The sequence below is a fragment of the Rhinatrema bivittatum genome, chromosome 6 (assembly GCF_901001135.1).
Source record: "Rhinatrema bivittatum chromosome 6, aRhiBiv1.1, whole genome shotgun sequence".
Lineage (NCBI taxonomy): Eukaryota > Metazoa > Chordata > Amphibia > Gymnophiona > Rhinatrematidae > Rhinatrema > Rhinatrema bivittatum.
Genome location: NC_042620.1, coordinates 200,998,070 through 201,012,027, shown reverse-complemented (window position 1 = coordinate 201,012,027; position 13,958 = coordinate 200,998,070).

The window sequence follows — 13,958 nt, the reverse complement described above, 5'->3', positions numbered from 1 at the left end:
CATAATTGACACCCCTGATGAAGCCCTTATGGGTGAAACATGTTGGGTTTACCTTGAAGAGTAAATTCTTTGTTACTGCCAGTATTGTCTCTTGATGATAGCCATAGGCCACCTGGAGGACTGATGGAGTGTCAAGTTGTATTATTCAGCTTAAATTATCTAAGTATCCTGTTTCTTTTTTAAATCTTCTTTTGAAAAAAAGCTTTCTTCTTCCCCATTTTTTTCTTTTTTCCCTTTTTAATTTTTAATGTTTTTTCCCTTTTTCCCTTTTTCTTTTTTTATATTTTTGATATTTTTGTACATTTTTTTATTAGTAATGTTTGTTGTCCTGTGTGTTTATGCATTATTTTGTTCTTGTTTGTATTTATCTATAGTTGTCTTTTTTCAGTCCTCATTCAGCTAGTATAGATGTATATTTTTCATGTGTTTGATTGTGAACCTATAAATGTTTTTTGTGGTTTAATACATATGATTGAGTTTGGATTTTTGTATCTAGTTATCTTTATTATTCACTTTTGTTATGTTTTGACATTTGAATAAAAACTTTTTTTGATATTTTTGTATAATGAGTTCGTGCATAGCTTTATTTATAAAACTGTTTTACACCTGTCTATTCCATATCCTCAGACATGTACATTTAACTATTCTGTGCTACTATATACAATATTTATGCTATGTCACATCTAATTGAGCCATAAAGGAGGTCTGGCCTCCAGACAGAATCCATTAACACCCACGATTCCATCTCCAGTCAATATTTTTGGAGTGATTTTGCCAAATTCCCTGCCAGTATTTGCATTACTAGTGACAACCTCCAAAGCAAATCTCTTTTCTACTGCCTCAGGTAACTTTATCCACTGCGGGATAGCTCCATTCATTGTAACTGCTGGCTTGTCCCCTTGATTTTTTCTGTTTCCTTTCTTTTGGGGCCCTCCTCCTGTTTATCTTCCTCTCCCCTTGTTGTGTCCGTTGCTGTCCGACGTCTCCACTCCACCCACCTTACCTCGTTGGCGACTCCCTTTGGGGTTGATAGAAGGCTTGCTGCTGCGGCGTCTCCTGGCCGACCTCCTCCGGCGTTCCTGGACTGGCTCGACAGTGCAAGCCGCCATGTTGACCATATGCCTAAGTGCGTGCGCACGGCCCAATTGATGTACCAGTGTTGGCGCAAACCTCAGGGGCATCCCCCTGAGATGACGTCACCAGCTCCAGATATTTAAGGTCTCAGTTTTCGCTAACAAGATGAGTTAGCAAGGGATTGGTTACCTAGCTTGCTCCTGGTCGCTGCGGATGGGATTCGTTCTCCGCAACCCTAGCTACTCTGCCTCCTCGGACTTCACTAGAGGTACCCGCTCCTCGGGGGACCTCGCTTTCTCTTTTTCTTTGCAGGTCGCAATCCGGAACCGGTACTCGCTCCTCGAGGGCCCACGTCCCGGACTTGCTCCTGAATACCACTTCTGCTAAGAAGTCATCGCTTCTTACAACATTGTGAGTTTCCATCTATCTCTCGGAGCTTTCCCTGGGTACAAGTACTCGCTCCTCGAGGGCCTAATGTATACCATTTCCTGGGCTGCCTCAAGAGACTATTGTGTGAGTGTTACCATTAAGGACTTGTTCCGATACTCTGCATATACTGCCTACTCACTGTCTTAATTTCTCTACAGCTCAGCCACTCTGGGATCGCTGTTCCAATACCTGAGGGAATACAGCCCAGCCGGGCGCTTCTAGCTCACTACTGCCACCTTTGGTGGTTTAATATATTGCTTCTAGGAAGTCTTTGTTGCTTAACATCAGTGAGTCTGTGTCTATCTCTCAGAGCATTCCCTGGAATGCTCCTCGAGGGTCTGAGTCTTTCCAGCTTCTGAGCCTCCTTGGGATTCTATGTGAGATTGTCATCTGCTACTGGCTATGTATACAGCATACCCTGTCTATTCACTATCTATATTCTCTCTACAGCTCAGCAACCCTGGGATCGCAGTTCCAGTATCTGAGGGACTTCAGCCCTGCCGGTCATACCAGCTCACTACTGCCACCTCTGGTGGTTTACCATATTGTCTAATAAAAGAACTAGTGTGTGTCTGTCTCCTATACTAAGCCTAACCAGTGGTCCCTCTTGGGATTTCAACCCGAGGGCGTGGTCACCTGGCCACTGGTCCAGGATCCACCCACAACTATTCTAAATAACTACAGATTGCTAATACCATCTTTAACAACAGAGCTTTCTGACAGATTGCTAACTCCCAGCTTTCTCTACAGAGCTTTGACAACAGATTGCTAACTCCGCACGGAGAACACATCAGCTTGCTATCTCCTCACGGAGATCACAGCAGATTCACATCACCCCTAAATGACTGCCATTCAAATACCCCTACCATAACTCATGTAGAATTCTTCTCTTTCCTTTAAAATCAAAAGTGTCTACCCAACCTTGTCCACCTCTTTTCTCAATAGTTCTAAGGAATTCTACTTTTCCTTCCTTTCTTTACACTTCCCCTCCTTCCCTTCATCCTGCTTATGCTTCTTCTTCTTTGGCTTCTCTCTTATGTTGTGGTCTTCTCAAACACTGCCCTCCTCAACATTATATAGTCCCCTATATGTTACTCGGTATTCTCCCACCATCTCTTCCTATCCTTATCACCCATTCCTTTCCACTCCTATCTCAAACTCTTTACTGTTTCCCCTTCTAATATGTCTTCTCCCTCCTCCATTAATCTTCTTTTTCTGCTCTCTACACTGATCCTTTCCTGTCCCTTTCCTTTAAGAACACCATACTTTCTTGCATTGTTACCTAAGTATGCCATTTCCCCAGTGCCCTACATTGCAGACTCTTTTCCCCCAGCCTAGCAGACTACCACTATCCTCTCCCCTTCTCCCCAGTGGATCACCTTTCCTGCTCCCCTTCTTCTTCCCCAATAAACCATCATTCTCTCTCCACTACTTTCTCCCTCTCTTCCTGAAAGGAACTATCGCAGTCACAGACCACAGGATATACGAACCAGCACGCACTCACAAAGTTGTTCAGTGGCCCTACCTCTTCCTCTTGCACAAGCTTCCCATTCAGTAAGGAAACCCATATAGGAGACAGGGGTCCACCGCAGAGTCTGTGAGTGTGCATAGGCTCACACGACCTGTGCTACATGGCAACCATTGCAGCTGACCACCATTGTGTTCACTATTGAAATCCCATCCCTGTTCTGCCAGTTCTGGTGAGTGGAAAGGTGGGTGAGCTGAGTTTCATGGGGAGAGAGGGTGGGTATTGGGGGGAGAATAAGTTGTGGTAATCTAAGGAGGGAGAGAAATCTTGATGGTTGGGGAGATGAGAAAAGGTCATGGTGGTGGTCGGCCATGGTTGTATGGACAGAGGGAGAGGGATTATTGACAAAGTAGCTAGTACTGATGCTGCACACATGCATTTACCTTCCTGTCACTCGGGGTCTTTAGGTTGCTGGATTGAGGAGTCCGTGCCCTACCGGCAGGAGAGAGGAGGAGGAAACGAAACTGCCTTTGGGTATGCTGTAAAGATCCTAAGTGAAGTGCATGTTAGACAAAGTGTTACATCTGTGTTATGCTGGAAGAGTAGAGGTGTTACTATTGTGAATGAGTGCGTGCGAGAGGGTACGTTTGGTCTACTATAAGGGAAGATTATGTCCTGAAAAAGAATGTAACTGCTGTAAGTCATGCCAGTAATGCAGAGGTGATAAGTTGTCTCATTTCAGCTACAGCTATGAACATCTATAAGGACTTCCATGCAAAAAGTAAGAAACAACAGAGAGTTTGCAATTTGACCTTGACAGATATATAAATGGTGATCACCGAGAGTTCAGGCTTGCCAAACTGCCTAGACATATTCTATCAGGAGTAGAAATAATGTTTGTGGCATGCACAGAGATCTAGTTTAGATAAGGCTCAAGTAAGCTGATCATGGAGATGGATGAACGAATATTTGACACTATAAAGATGTTTCCATATATTATTTGTTGTGAACTTGCATGTCAGAAAATCCTTTCAAAAAGCAGAAAAATGTCTGGATTTCCTTTAAGTTTAGTCAGTTGCTTCTGGTTTCTTGCCCTTTTTCTGTGTTAACATCACAGTTTCAGCATGCTCAGTATGATGCTTCCGCCCACTATTCCAGATGTATCTCATCCATAACAAAAAAAAAAAAGGGACACTAAGGGGAGGAACTATTTCAATGAGGACAAGTGTACTCAGCAGATCACATCTCAAAGACAGCATAAAAGCCACCAAGATTAAACCATGAAGAAGTGTAGCTCTCCTACAGTTACATATATTTGCATTCACTATAGCTGACAAAGATCTTGATCAATGTTTGTGTTTTGAACCGACAAATTGACCTAATTATTGGGGGTACGATACCTTCTGTGCTATTATACATTTGTATATACTGCTGCTTATGTCTAGTAAAGCTTTAGAAATGATAAATAGTACAAGTAGTAGTACTACATACTAATATTATTTGAAGTTGAAAAATACGCATATCCAAATCAAAGAATGTCATGCTGGTGGGAGTCAAAATAAGAATCCCAGTTTTTTAAAAAAAAGAACAATTGGGACATGAGATGTTTTCAGATAGGAAGATATAGATATTTATATACACAGACATAGATTATTGTAAAAATATAGAGTTTGGTCTAATGTTATAATTGGAGAACACTAATTAAGAACTGTTGACATCAAAGTGGTTTCCACAGTAACACATTGTGACATCATAAGCCGAAAATATTTAAAGTAGTAGCATCAACAAATTTCTCTCCTAGTATGTTTTATTAGTTTTGTCATGTTTTCTGAAAAGATGCACACATTTCTTTATGAACACTTTTCATTTTAAGCCACAAAATTTAAGTAAATACAAACTTGAATTTTCTTTTTTTAGTTTAAATTATTTGCACTGAGACATGACATTAAAACAATTTTTACAAAAAAAAAAGTAGGCATTTTGTAGTGTATCAGGATGTTGATAGTACAGATTTCTAGTAATGAACAGTACAGTAACATCTTGGCTTACTCGGATCTGCAACAGGAAAATTAGCACAATATAGAGAGAAATATTCAAGATCATCAGGCAGTTATTTTACCTCTAAGACGAGGAATGGAATCCAGACAAAAAAAAAGGCTTTCCATGTAGTTCTGTGTTTGTTCTACCTGCATACAAACTAAAGGAAAAAAAAAAAAAAGACAGTTATGCATTAGCCGGACGGTGGATTGGAGAATCACCGCTATTTAACAATAAAAATGTAAAGTTAACTCATATATTATTCATATCTCATTTAAAATATTTAAGCATAACTCATTTAAATTACAAAATGTTTGTTCATTTTTGTTTACAATAATAGTTTATATTTACAATAATTGCATACACGAAGAAAGAAAAATATAATGTGAGATCATGCACAACGCGAATCAAATCAGAAGTGAGGTATCGAAGCCCCTGATAAAGCTGATTGCACGATTCACTCTATATCCTCCCCAATGGCTGCTTTAAATGAAATCAGATCTCATCTGAAGATAAGGAAGGAGGGGGGGGGGGGGGGGGGTCCAGAGCTGAGACTCCTGCAAGTGCTTCAGTATTAGCAAAGATGCTCCTCTTGTATTGATGTCGAAAATGATGGATAATGTGAGAATGGCAGATATACTATTTGTCTAATGGCTCTGCAATTAAATTCCCCTGTAAATGACCCATGCCTCATTTCATCCTAATCTATGGAATTTTGATTGAATTCGTCAGCTCTAATTGAAAAATACTGCACTTTAATGTCTGCATTGCAGTTTCAGGATTGGAGTGGTTTTAATGAGACTGTGCCCCTCTGACCTAGGGGGGAGCTGAGACTTTTATTCGGGTTTTCAAGCAAGTCGACAATTCCTCAATGCGACTGCACATATCGTGCCCCTGTTATAGCGGTGACTTTTTTACCGCTGTAGGAAAAGGGGGGGAGACATGTCAAACTCCCCGGAGTTTGACAGCGTTTCTATATGATGTAGGTAGACAGTGCATCATCATGGCTGGCAGTACCAGTGTTGCCTGCATAACAAGTCTGCGTCTGGGGCTGCTTATGGATTTTCCTGCTGGTTCACAGGATTCAAATAAAGCTATTTCAAAACTATTTGGGAAATACTCCCGAGCCTAATTATTGGAAAAAATTACAAAACAATGTCTGCTCAGTTCATGTTCCGGCTTTCTTCTCTTTGGTTTTCTGAATGTGTTTCCTCTTCACCGAGCCAGACTAGAAGGATCCTCTGGGTGTGGAAGTTCGAATTATTGACAGCTGCGAGTAAATTGGGTTAAATAAAGATTCCCAACTAGGACAAATCCGAAACATCGAAAAGACTCAGGTTTTCATTCCACAGTATTTATAACAAAAAAGGGGGATTTCAGTACGTTTATATAGTAATAGCATCGACCCGTGGTACACGTTCTGTTCTGGAAAAAAAAAAATCCCATATCACTTTTCAATGAAAGCAGTGATAGTAAGGTGAAAGATAAATGAATTTACTTAAGCATTATTGATTGGGAGTGCCCTAATACTGGAGACATAATCTCGCCATTTAATAGCAAGGCTGCTGGGTTATTCTCCCGGGTGTAGATATTAAAAGGATCTTGTTATTCATCAGGATACGTTACATTTTCATGGTTACCGATCAGGGAACAATAATTGTGTTCATGCACTGAACTTTCTTTTGCAAAATGAATTAACCGTTTAGGGGTTTTAGGAAGGAAAAGTATGTTCATGTAAAATAAATCTTTTCTATTAAAAAAAAAAATACCATTAAGTTTTTGGCATGAACACTTTTTTGCAACGTTATCCTCAGGAATTGTGCAGTCTTGGCAAGATTTTGTTTGTACAAGCTTTTAAAGGAGCCCTGACAAACTCGAGCTGTCAAAAAGTCGATATATATTTATCACCCATCTTATCATGTATATTTTTCAATACCAGAAATACTATTTCCTTTAACGTAAAGCGCTACAGCCGTAAAAATGTGTGTCTTCTTATCCTTTATATTCCTGTTTTAATGGCCAGTGGCTAGAATAAGCGTCAAATCTTGCAAAACTGGATCTGGTGTTCACGCGAACAGATCCGACACCCTCGTATTCGCCTTTAAGCTGCACCCTTCATTCACTTTCACAGCTTCATTGGCGATTGGCTTGCAAAGTTGACACTGGAATATAAATATCATTCGAGAAGAGGCGAGCCTGTCTGCTCTCCGCCTTTCCACGGAAAGATAAAGAAGGAGAGGAAGAGCAGAAAAGCAGAAGGAACAAAAAAGTGCGATGCGTGGTAGAGTGTTCCTCCCGCAGTATATTTATATTGTGCTCCTCCATGGGTGGATGGACTGTCCTGGTCGAGCTTGGCACCGATCGTGCCTCACAAGGCCGTGGGGAAAGTTCCAAGAAGTGGTTGAAAAGAAAGGCCGTGCAGTCCCCCCTCCAGTCACCTTGCCTGACCTCCGACCTGGGAGCAACTGGGCCATAAACCGCACTGCTCCTGCAAAAGCCGTTTTTTTTTCGTGCCTTCCTGCATCCCAGAAAACAGTGGAGGTGGAGGAATTCCGATTGGCTTCGTTTAGGGAATAATTAGGGAAACCCCCCCCCTTGATGCTGGACGTGCTCTGCAGCACTGGAGAAACCCTGGGCCCTTGCTTTGGCGCACAATCGACCTGTGGCCAGAGGGTCCTGCTCTCTGCCAAATGCTTACTTGCTATTTTATTATTATCATTATTATTATTATTAGCAGAGCTAAAATACAACAGTGAGAATTTAATAGAAAAAGCAGAAAGAAGGAGGGATGCTAGGGAAAGGCCCGAGATGGTGGAGGGCTGGCGCTAAGGACCTACGTGTGCTGCTGTTTGGAGCCACGAGCAGTCACCCTTTCACCCTTTGCTGCCGCCTCAGCCCTCTGTTTACAGGTAACAGGGATTAGCATTTCTATCATTTTCTGAACAATGCACTAGGGAAGGCAAATAAAAGAGAGGCTACTGTTTTCAAAAGAAGAGGGGAAGTAGGGGGGAGGGGGGGGGTTGCTTTTGAAGTGAGCGCGAGATCCGAGCGCCCCGGAGGCCTCAGGTTAGCTGCAGATAAAAGACTTTTTATTGGGGGCTGAGAGATACCGATCAGCTGCTCACCTTCTAACCTCGCTGGGAGTCCCTCCGATTAGACCTGGGCATCCCAGGTCCTAACCAGACCTTCAGCCAGGCAGGGAAGCAAAACCACTTAGAGTCACCACATCTCAGCCACCCTCGATCTTTAACAAGCGCCTCTACAGGTCACTCGGTTAAAAAATAATAATTAAAAAAAAAAAAAAAAGTGCCCTCTTAGGTTGCTTGATTTTTGTGTCACTTCCCTTTCGCCTTTTCTGGCTTTAATGGTTTAAAAAAAAATAACCAAACTTTTTACTGCAATGGTTTAAAAAAAAAAAAAAAAAAGCAACACATTTTATTCTCAGTTATTCATCAGTAGAGAGATTATTAAAGTCAACCTGCGCTACTCCTGATCTACGTGGGCATCTTGTAATAATAATTATGTTGTAAGCGGGCAGAACTCAACTTTAGCTTTATTGGTCATTTCCCTTGTGCGGTAAATGAGAGGCTGCAAAAGTGCCCAAATGGTGCCCTGGGAGTCATTGAACAACCACGAACAAAAACAAAAAAAAACAAAACAAAAAAGATCAGTTTTACCCGCTTTCCCTGCAGATGTCTTTTCTTTATATACTCATGGGATCCCGGGCAAGGTTTGGAGGTTTTGTACAGCGCACACCTAGAACTCTCCTCACTCCATAGAGCATCTTGCTAGTTGTGCAATTTGCACCGCGAGATGACGCGCACTGAACCCTTCACCCAGGGGATCTGACTTGAGTTTTTACAGATGATTTCCCCCCCCCCCCCCCCCCCCCTGTTCCTCTTTTACATATCCTTTCGTTTTTACCGTGCAGGGCTGAGAGAGCTTTTGCTTTTTCTATAAAATCAGCTTTTCGTGCCTCTCCCTCCCAATTTCTCCTGCTTGACCTTCTCTTCAGTGGGTTTTGTTTTCCCGGGACCTTCTGTATAGCATCAGTTACGCTGCCACAGTGTTGTCACTGCGGCTCTTTTCTCTTTTCACCCGGCTAAGTGGAAGCACCGCCGCCGTGGATTATTCCTCACGGAATAGGCAAGCAGTGGGCAGAGGAAAAGCAGTGTGAAGGGCAAATGCTGAGCCACTTGTTGTGACTTGGTCAAAGAGAGAAAACATAAGCACAAGAGCAGCCAAAACTCCTGGCTTGAAGAGCACAACAGAAGGCGAGAAAGCGGAAGCATTACCTTTCAGCGTTTTGCAAAACTAATTGTGCTTCCAAAAGTGTTTGTGAGTGTTGGAGGGGAAAGCTTCTTGGAAAGCTCTCTCACCGAACAATTTCAAATTTAGGAAGGAGAGGAAGAGGATATCTTATGGTCTAACGTGGTGCAAACTGCAGAGCAAGTGTATTCTTGACGCCCAATGGCTACTGCTTAATCTATGACTGCAAACTCCACCCCAGCCATTAGTGAAATACCAGAAACACTGGTTCAAATGTGGCTCCTTAAGTGATAGAAACAAACGGTAATTTCCCATGAAGAGGCCACCTTATTATTGCCCAAATTACAAGCAAAACAGACGGCTTTGGAAACTGAAAGTCAGAAGAAAAAAAAAGTTACTTTTTCCCATGAAATTCTTAATGCAATAGTCCCAGTAACTTAAGTAAACAAAGTAAAATCATAAAAAAACAAAAAAAAACAAAAAAAAACAACATTATCTTTTTATACATAAACCCGAAGAGGCTCTAATGACATATAAATCTAAAGTTAGAAGAGACAAGAGGTAGCATGAGTAAGTCATGTAATCCAGGAGCTAAGCAGACACTTTCAAACCAAAACAGGTAAAAAATGTTTCAACGTTTTATCAAAACAAACAATCCACACGACATATTGGGAGTGTAAGATTATTTTCGAAAGAAATTAAAAAAAAAAAATTAACACGATGTCCAAAAATTATATCGGCTTTCTAAAAAAAAAAAAGATTTTTACTTGACTTGAGACCACATTTTCCGAGACTTTCTGCTATTCTGCGTCCAAGAGTAAAATTATTTGGTCAAGGGATCCAGAGACTTTTACTTTTGCTAAACCACATGATCTTTGCTTGGGAAACTCTATTAATTGAATGGGTTTGCCTTTTTTTTTTCCATCCTTTTCTCATTTATTTATGGGCTTTAAATTGTTTAAGGCTCCCTTGACGTTCAATTTACAAGTTTGGGGACTTTTTTTTTGTTCGGCCCTTTGTCCTAAAGAAAGACATCGTGTTGGAAGTGCTTTGAAAAGCCAAACATGAGAGGCTGCCCGTGAAAAGGGAGCGGGCCGGATCCCTTTTAATTCCGCTGCGTTGGTGAATAGCTCTTTTGCATAATTGTAGGAGAGGCTTTCAAAGCCAAGTCAGGGGGCTGACTTCACTTAGAACCACATGGAGTCTATTTTGGTCTTTCAGATAAAAAAAAAAAGAAAAAGAAAGAAAGAAAGAAAGCATGAATAAAATAGTCTAAAAGATGAAGCTTCAGTGCCTTTTGCGCCTTGCAAATTGGTGTGTCTGATGGGGGCTTTTACACAAGAAACCCTTTGTCAGCCCTTGCAGGGCACTGGAGGCACTGTTCTAACTTTGGCGAGTTTGAATAGCCATGGCCCTACCCCCTAAATACAAACCAGCCCAGGCCATTTCACAAATTATTGGCAGTAAGGCTGGGGCGTGATCGCGAAATGTGCAGCCCATAAACCTCGCGGCTCCCCCAAACAATATTTCATGCCAGCCTTGCAGGCGCATGGCGGGAAGCGCCAGTTGTTTTCTGTCCCATGTGATTTACAAATTGCTGAAGGGCTTCCAGCGTTTCGGCGCCCCGTAAATGCACAGCAAAAGTCCTTAAAAGCAACCCCCCCCCCCCCTGCAACATTCACTCGCAAGAGCCCTCGGCATTTAAAGATCAGAAAGCGGCCCCGGGGAATGAAGTAAACGTCGAGATGGGGGAGCTAGGATCTAAAGAGAGCGCAATCTTTTCGCGGTCCTCGTCCACCTGTTGCGCAGAGGGCTTTTCCTGTACTCCTAGGCATGAGCCTGGAAAGGGGGTAAACCAATGTTAATAATTCTTTATGAAAAGGCCTTAAACTGACACGGAACGGGGCGCGGTTATAGGTAAGAATTTCTCATTAAAAAAAATAAAGCCCTTCGCCTTCAGAGAACACGGTCCCAATTCAGAAGCAAAAATAACACACTAGAGCGAGTTTCTAGCCCATATTTGAATTTATTTTTTTTTTTTTAATTTAAATGGACATTGCAGAAACAGATTATATCAGCCGCTCATGAACAGGCGAGAAGTTTTCTTCAGCAAATTAAAGGATGTTGTGGTTCTGTAACTGAATTAAAGGCCCCCCCCCCCCGGCACCTAAATATAAAATCCCCCCACCCCCTGTAAGTGATTTCTAGTTTTACAGTAACCAGCAGTGACTGAAGGATGCCTGCTGCTGGATACTCCGAGCAGGTAGAGATCGTCTTTTTCTCCAGCGTGAAAACTTCATTCAGAAACTGCAGAAAGCAAGGCGTGGGCTTTCACTCGTTTGGTGTGAGTGATGCAAAGCCGAGGAGGGCCCAGCTTTCCAGCCTGACCCCCGGCTCACACCGCGACAGGTGCGCGCCCGAATCCTGCTCCCTCCGGGAAAAAAAAAAAAAAAAAAAACCACTTTCAAATCCATCTGGAGACGGCTTGAGGAGAGCTGGAGGCTCCGCAGTTATGGTTTTAGGTTCTATGAAATCGATCTTTTATTTACTTTTTTTTTTTTTGATCCCTCCAAAACATAAGCAATGCCTTTCTGACACGTGCAGGTTTGTTCTGCGCCGCGAGGCGCTAGAGAAGTGAATTTTACTGTCGCAGTTCAAGAGGTGGGGGGGCGGCAACCCGAGAGGAGGAAAGCAGGCAGATCCTCGGCAGCCCAGCCTGCAGCCCACCACAGCGGCTGCGTTCATTCCCCATCCGTATTTGCCTAACAAAAGTCACCCGATGATTACAATTAAAAGGTCATTTATTTTACCTGCACGTCGAGCAAGGCCATCACAATATAGCCAGGAAATATTGCAACTTCAGAGATCGGAGCATTATATCTTCATACAAATGATAACTTTCAAAAAAAAAAAATCTGGCTAGGAAAAGCTAAGTAAGAAAGTGAATGTGTAAACTATGTTTGGGAATCGACCGGCGCTCTTATAGAAATTAGAAGATCATCGTTGAACTAATGAGGTGGAAAGTGATCGGGATCTTGTAGAATATGTATACAGTGAATTTTGTTATAATACATTGCAAAGTTGATTTCTTTACTGCTACACGTACGTTTTTCCACTCGGATGGACAGCAAACGCTTTTAAACTCTCTAAAATTTTCAGAATATTCCATGAGATACATTCAGCGTCTTAGGTTCTCTTGTGCAGCGGGTTCTGTCCATTTTGTGGCGGGCCCTCAAGCTTCTAGCAAGAGCAGTCTGAGGCCCACAAAATTTTAGTAAATAAAAAATAATTCTTCAATAAGCAGGTGATCAGGAGATTCTGAAGAAAGGAGACAGAAGTAGTGATACTAGCGTTTACAGAATATCAGGCAGAGAGTAGAGGACTACAGTATATGTATATATGATGTATACACACACACACACAGGCACAAATCACACTGTATCTATCCGTTTATCTATATGTATCAAACAGCCTTCTATCCTTTTCTGCCTGACACCCTGTTAGCGCCATTAAAATGATGGCTTGCCTTTACAATCAACTTCCACACTTTCGATTTGATTGCGGCTATAAAAGGAACAATAAGAACTAGGAAATTGTAAGCGACCTGATCTGTTTTGATTGTTCGGTAGCACGTTTGATTTTTCTCCTATAGGTCCACATGAAATCAATCACCAGGAGGAAAAAGTGTGTGTGTGTCTGTGTGTGTGGTGTGCTTTTTTTTTTTTTTTTGGGGGGGGGGGGAGTGGATAGGTGAATCACCAAAACACAGAAAGAAAAGTAAGTATGTAGAAAAGAATAAAGCTTTAAGGAATAGTGCGAGAATATATTCAATGTATTCTAGGAAAATCGGTCTTACTGTTCAGAAAAAAAGTAGCAGTTAACGTGTTCTTTATCATATTTAGGGAAAGGAAGCTGTTAGCAACGGTCGATATAATTATAGGTAATTGGATACTTATTTCACCCCTTATAAATAAATACATGAGAAGACAGCCTGACTTCCGTAAGCAGTGCAATCTTGGGAACTGGGCATAGACTATATAAACTATGTCAAGATATTTCTTAACCTTTAATAAACTGTTTTCCAAGAAAGCGATTGAAGGGATTAGAGGATTTGAACTATTTAAGGGAAGATGTTGCATAAAGCCCATGAGAACATAAAATAATTCACACTATGTAAATGTTGTTACTGTGAAACACAGTCACTGGAGATCTTATTGTACCATTTTCTTTTCAGTGTGCCAATAAAAAAAGAAACAGTTATTTTCTACTACCAAACATCTACTCAAGTTAATTAGTACTGAAGGTTTACGGTTTGTTTGGGGGTTTTTTTAATATACGGTACCAGTTGAATGCTTTTTCTATGTAGAATATACACGTTCAAAACTGATCATGCTATGATTGGTTAATGCAACTTTCTTGCTATAGTTGCAGTTTGACCAATAATTAATTTTCTAACAGTTAAAGGCCAATACTAGTTTTTTTGTTGTCAGGTATTTTAAATCCGGACAAAAACATCAATCCATCAACGAATATAAAACGCATCTCTCTCTCATGGGTGTGTGAGTAAATCTAACTGTACAATTGTCAATAGATGTTGAATACTGGTTATCAGAGAATCTAAACATGAGAAAGAGAGCGATTGTGATGGATTTTCTAACATGGCATATAATTGAATGATAGT